Genomic DNA, 6,348 nt, shown 5'->3' with positions numbered 1-6,348 from the left:
ACTCACTCCCCACAAACACCTAGGTTTTATTGTCTTAAGGCCTCTTTAAACACTCAAGAACTAATAATAGAAGAAAAATTAAAAGCACAGTATGTTGAAGAGTCTAAAAATTCATCTTTTTAAGAATGATGAAATTTGGGATTTATTCATCAAAATGTCAGTTGGCTACTTTGTCATCATATAAAGCCAACCCCAGTTGAATTCTAAATTCAGGAAACTGTGATGGAATTGAGTGGTACAGTGTTGGTTAGATCTCAAGGACATATGAAAAAAGGAAAGTTACGATACCTTAAACTGCCAATGTGTTTGGACTGAAAAGAGCTGGACTGTGGGTTGTTTAGGACTCTTAAGTGAGCCAGAATTAGACCGTGGGCTCTAGGTTACTGACCCTTGCTTTAAGGCATGCAGGCTGACACGAAGTCTGTGTGTAATTGTTTTATGCTCATAAGCTTTACCAATGTTTTCTGCTGTGTTGCAATTATAAACATGTTTGCCGCTTAGCTGCCTGCATGTGAGACACTCCTTCCCGCCCACCACCCACGCAGAGAAATACTGCTCTTTCAATATTCTGAGCTGTACAGCCACTACAGAATCAACCCCCACACAGTAACTGTTAAAGTACTTATTATGTCCTCTTTAAAATCTGATTTGTTAAATTCTGTTTTTTTCCTAATCGAAAGCAACATTGCAGTGTACATATTTATAGACTTATTTCTAAATTGGATTTTAAAAGACTCTTTGTGATCTTTCCAAGACAGTGTCACAATTGTTGAAATTTTGAGTAATTTTTATTGCTGGCAGAATGCGATTTCTTTTAAGGAAAAAAAAAAACCGGTACTATACAAATCAGGGAATTTCAGATGTGGGTGGCAATTCATTTGGACACATCCATTTAAGCTGAAATGAACTAACTTATGGGCTTGATTCTGTCTGCCAGCATTTATAGAGCATTCCCCACATTCATAATGTGACAGCACACTGGAGGTGGGGAGTGTGGGGCAGCTGTGGGGGGATTGGCAGATGCAGTGTCCCCATTAAGAGCTCCTGCTTACTGTTTCTAGCTGAATATGAAGTATTCTTTCTGCCCACTCAAGAACAGATGAGGCCAGACTAAACAGAGTCAGAACTGGGGAGTAGAAAACAATAGAATATCTTACTAAACAGAAGTTTGGAATATAGGTGAGGGGTTTCAAAATTTATACAAAAAGGCAATTTGACACTATTGTATCTTTCCATGAATTATGTGTACATGTTTGATTATTGGTTCTTTTCAAATATCAAAGCAGCAATCTTAGAGCTAGTTTCTTTGTGCCTGTAATACTTAAAGGCTATTTTCAGATCAAATTTTGTTAAGAAAGGCTGGGCAGGCTGAACCCTGCCTCTACACCTTTCATGAAGCAAGCATTTATGGAGCACCTGCTGTGTGCCAGTCACAGAACTGAGTACAGGGAGATAACAAGAAAAGCAAGAAGGAGCCCTCCATTTATGGCACTCTGTCTAGTGTGAAGGGAGATATTTAAACAAATAATAAACATCTAGTCAAATAAATTCTATAATTGAAACATGTACTCCAGGAAAGGCTGGCCAACAAAGATGACTTAATAGGCTGGAGTAAACGCTGGTGTTGAGATAGGAAGAATGATTAAATGGAACCAGTGTTTAAGTGGTCAGGATATGGATAAATAATGTCCTGCTCTGTACCTTTAGTTCTCTATGTAACCTTGTAACTTAGAGATGTGGATGATGAATCCTCAGATACTGGTGGCTCTCTGTGTATCCTTCTTCCCCATAGTCAGGACCACTGGGTTCCTGCCGGGCTCTACTCTAAGGCCAATCTTGTATTCAATTTAAAAAGATCCCTGTTTCAGCTAGCATAGAGTATCCTGTCTTGTGACAGAGTGAGCAAGTTTCTGATGGCCATGAACAGCAGATGTAAGAGGAGGAGGAGGGTGCCGGACACACTCACTGAGAGCCATTAGATGAAGGAAGTACATTTATAACTATAAAGTGCTAACTATGTTGTTATCCAACTTAAAGTGACAAGGTTTAAATTGAAGTTCAGAGAGGCAAAGTGACCTACTCAAGATCACATAGCTAGTATTAGAGCTGAGATTGTAACATAGTTTTCCTCACTTTAAAGGTGGAATGGGCCCATTCTAACCAGCCAGGCAGTTACTTTAAGTAAGAATGACATGGCATCCTGTTTCTTAAACTGGGTGGTGATGGGTACACTGGAGATTATTATTTGATATTTCTTAAAACATTAAATGTGTTATCATTGGGATTTTATGCCTATTCAATATTTACTAAAACAATTTTTAAAATAAAATTAAATGGGGATGTTGGATAAGCCAGGACTGTATAAAGAGGTGTTTGCGAATTTAAAACAGAGAGAGCGAGAATTTGGCAGACAATTAGTTGGCATTGGCCAGATCCCACCAGGAATGTTAAAAGTATTTTCATAGAAGCACAGTGCTGGGAAATCCAGAAGAGGTCAGGCAGAGAGCCCCAGGGTTTTTAACAGCAAAGAACAGGGCACCAAGCACAGATTGGAAGTTCAGAAAAGCACCCAAGCCTTTGGTAGGGATGAGGGACTAGCAAGAAGCAAAGCAGTGTTTCATTCCAACTTCAGATCCAGGAAATAAGACAAGGTCCTGGTCGCTAGAACTGGAGTCTCAGAAACAAGGAAATTGAATCTCAAGAACAATACAGAACCTATGCTAGAACTAAACCATAATGCATAGCCTGACCAAAGTAAGAGCGTCTCAATGCACAGTCCTCTCAAAGCTGGACTGGAGTTAAAAAAAAAATATTAAGGGGCAAGCCTATAATGAAAAGGTTGTGAAAACACTATAAGATTATGGAGAGAAGAAGATTTTGGGACAATGACTACACAAATCCTAAAATGTTAGGGTGAAAAAATACTGCCTATAGGGGATATCTGTTTTGTTTTGTTTTGTTTTTCCTGCCCTTCTTCCGGTAACAGATAGTTTCCTAGTTTGCTTTTGAGACTCCTCCTCATTTACCATAAAGGCATAGCGGTTGCCAAAGATTCTTGCCCACCCTAGACCTCGGACCCTAGCTAGATCAATTCTCTCCCTCCCAGAATGTTAATCTCCGAGTAAGGAAGGACAGCATGGAAAATAATTGATGCTATTTTATTCCTAATTCTGGACTTCAATGAACACCTAGTTGCCAAGCTGTCTAGTTCCTATCCTTGCTGAAGTCTGGGTCTTCATTATTTCCTGGATTTTGGAACTATCCATATCCGTCCAATGTATTATTTGTTTTCTTTAAATTAGCTAAGGTGATTTCTGTTGATAAGAACCAAAGTATCGATGTTAAAAATGATAGCAAGATTCTGGTTCTTTTCAGAAGCAGCCTTCCCAAAGGTAGAGTTAGAATCAATGTCCCCAAGTCCACAATTTGGGGAACCCCAAAGAGCTGCCCTCTATCTGCAGAATCATATTTCTCCAGAACTCTGCCAAGCCTGGCAGATTCTTCCATCCTAACCTTCTCCAACCCTACATTCTGACAGCTAATGAAAACATTTTCCTAAGCTCCAAAATACTTAAAGCATGACCTAATTCTCTGATTTCTCTACAATTTAAAATATTTCTATGTTAATAGGTTAAATATTGTCTTTATATTCAATGTTGGAAAGAAATGTCAGATCTAAAACAAATACATTATCACACAAACAATATATTTTTTGATGTACTGAAATTGAGTGAAAAGATTGTGGACAGGTAAAGATATATACCTAAATTAGATCAGGCTAAACATAACCACTTTATTAGAAATGTGACCAAGAAAATGATCATTTTCCTATTAAAAAGCTAAAGCAGAAAATAATTCTTTTTAGCTCCATGTCCAAAGGTTTCTTTTTTCTTAAAGCACATCATTTAGGAATTTACAAACTTGCATAGATACAAATTTTGTTCCAGGTCTTTGACTCAATCTCAATATTTTCATTATAAAAACTCAAAGAGCCACAAATGGTGAAGATAAAACAATGAGCCTTAAACTACAAAGAGGTAACTGAAGTTATTCATAGCCATTTTTACTGGCAATCAATATGGTATTGATTTTCTCTTCTTGCTACTCTTGCAGTAATGTCCTTGGCTTGAAACTCAGCCTAAGCTAGGAAATATTAGCAAATGAAATAATTCAAACCTAAGAAAATGGCAAGAGGAAACAAGAAAGTGAAAGCCTGTATATACTTCAGGGGTGAAAATAACTGTCTACTGGTAGTTCATTCTGCTAGTCAGAAGGTGGTACCATGGTGATCCAGGCTGAGATTAGGCCCAGTGTGAAATTCCTGGTTTCACTGTGCTCCACAGCCAAAGACCACATGCATATCCTAGCTAAGAGCATCTGTAGTCACACAGAGAAGTGGCCAAGAGAGTCTGGATCTGGATGGATTCACATCACCATTACTGCAAAACCTACTCAAAGTGCATGCCCTACTGACTGTGAGTCAATAGCATTATCTGAGTACATGAGGAAAAGCAGAATCTCATTCAAATTTAAAAAGAATTGATCAAATTGGAAAATTTTAAAACTATCATGCATTAAAACAGACCATTACAGAAGCCCTGGGGAAATTCATTCCAGAAGTGGAGCACAATGATTTCTTACAAAATTGAACATGTTGAGGGTTATGTTGAGTAATTCACAGGAAAACATCAAAGCCCAAATTTCAACTGTGAAAACTAGATTCCAAATAAAGAAACATCAATTATAGTGTCATATTTGATCAATGTAATTTCAGTTACTTTGAACAAGTCCATAAAATGACAAGTCTATGCTTTGTAAAATTGTCATTAATCAAATCAAGGAGTCACATACGTACAAAAAGCTAACATGGTAGATGAACTGTGTCTGCCTCTAAATCACAACAGTGGTTATAAGACACCGGCTTTTGAATATTTCTTTCCTTCAGCATCTTCTTGAAAACATATTTTCTGGGGAACATCTACTATCCGACAAGTGTTAAGTCCAAGGTAAAGCCACAATTATTCTACATTAAAAGTACAAAGATGGGTCATTTAAATATTTTTCCAAGGACTTTTCAAAATAGTGATATAAGGCCAGGTGCCGTGGCTCACACCTGTAATCCTAACACTTTGGGAGGCCAAGGCGGGCAGATTGCCTGAGCTCAGGAGTTCGAGACCAGCCTGGGCAACATGGCGAAACCCCATCTCTACTAAAAATAGAGAAAATTAACGTGGTGGCACCTGTCTGTAATCCTAGCTACTCTGGAGGCTGAGGCACGAGAATTGCTTGAACCCGGGAGGCAGAGGTTGCAGTGAGCTGCGATCATGCCATTGCACTCCAGCCTGGACAACAGGCACTTCCCATCCCCCTAACTCTGTCTCAAAAAAAAAAGTAATATAAAAAGATTATTAATTTTTTGGAGTGCAATATTCAGGATGTAAGTCATGTTTATTTTCACAGAGCAAAACTTCCTATAGCCACAGGAAAAGTTGTACCTTGTTGCAAATGGCAGAGTTCCATAGTAACAGAGGCCTGAAATTGAACTTGGCACGTAAATGATACAGTCCACTTATAAAAGGAGAGAGCCAACGGCACCACAACCAAACTAAAATCTGCAGTGTCCACATAGACAGTCTCCCTGTATCCCAGCATATTTGTTTAAGCCCTTCTTTGCAGAATCTTCCAGAATGGTACAGAATGATTTTCTGAGCTACTCCTACACTAATTTCCTTTTGCCAAAGCATGGAATGAACCCAATAGCCTTTTTCCCCTCTGTCCCATTTCTCTTGCTAGTAGGAAAAACAAAAACAAACACCTTAAGCTTTGTTTGTGTGTACATTTTAGTTAACTATAATACTATCCTTTTCTAACATTAAGTAATATGTCATTATTCAGGTATTTTCCCATGCTGGCATTTCATAGAAATAATAGAAGTAACCTTGTAGTTCACCCAATCTAACACTTCACTTACTGATAAGACAAAATTGTGTCCTAGAGTTAGAGGATTGGTTTTGGTTCACTTCTCCAAAGCATAAAAATGATTGCTTTTGCCATGTTTGCCATTTCATTGGCACTGTATTCTCTTTCCACGTACACTGGAACAGCTCATTTATTCTGGGTTTTAAAGGAAAGGCTTAGCTCTAAACAACACAATTAACTCTGCAAATTACACAAATACATTGCCTTGAATAAAACACCCATTTAAATGACTAGTATGTGCTCATTAATGTAGAAAGCAAATACTTAGGGTAATTTTTTTTTGAATAAGCTACTGCCCATTAGAACCCATGATAACAATTAGATGTCAAAAATGTAACTAAAGAGAGATGTGCAGTCTCCCTGGTAGAT

General features: G+C 38.1%; 1 pseudogene; it reads left to right on the top strand.

Annotated features, from left to right (window-relative positions):
* Positions 1–4,282: 4,282 nt before the first annotated feature.
* Positions 4,283–6,348, top strand: part of LOC742424 (high mobility group protein B3-like) — a 43,113-nt pseudogene continuing 41,047 nt past the window's right edge.

Source organism: Pan troglodytes, chromosome 4 (genome assembly GCF_028858775.2).
Source record: "Pan troglodytes isolate AG18354 chromosome 4, NHGRI_mPanTro3-v2.0_pri, whole genome shotgun sequence".
NCBI lineage: Eukaryota > Metazoa > Chordata > Mammalia > Primates > Hominidae > Pan > Pan troglodytes.
The sequence above is the reverse complement of the archived record's forward strand: the minus strand, read 5'-3'. Positions and strand labels throughout refer to the sequence as shown.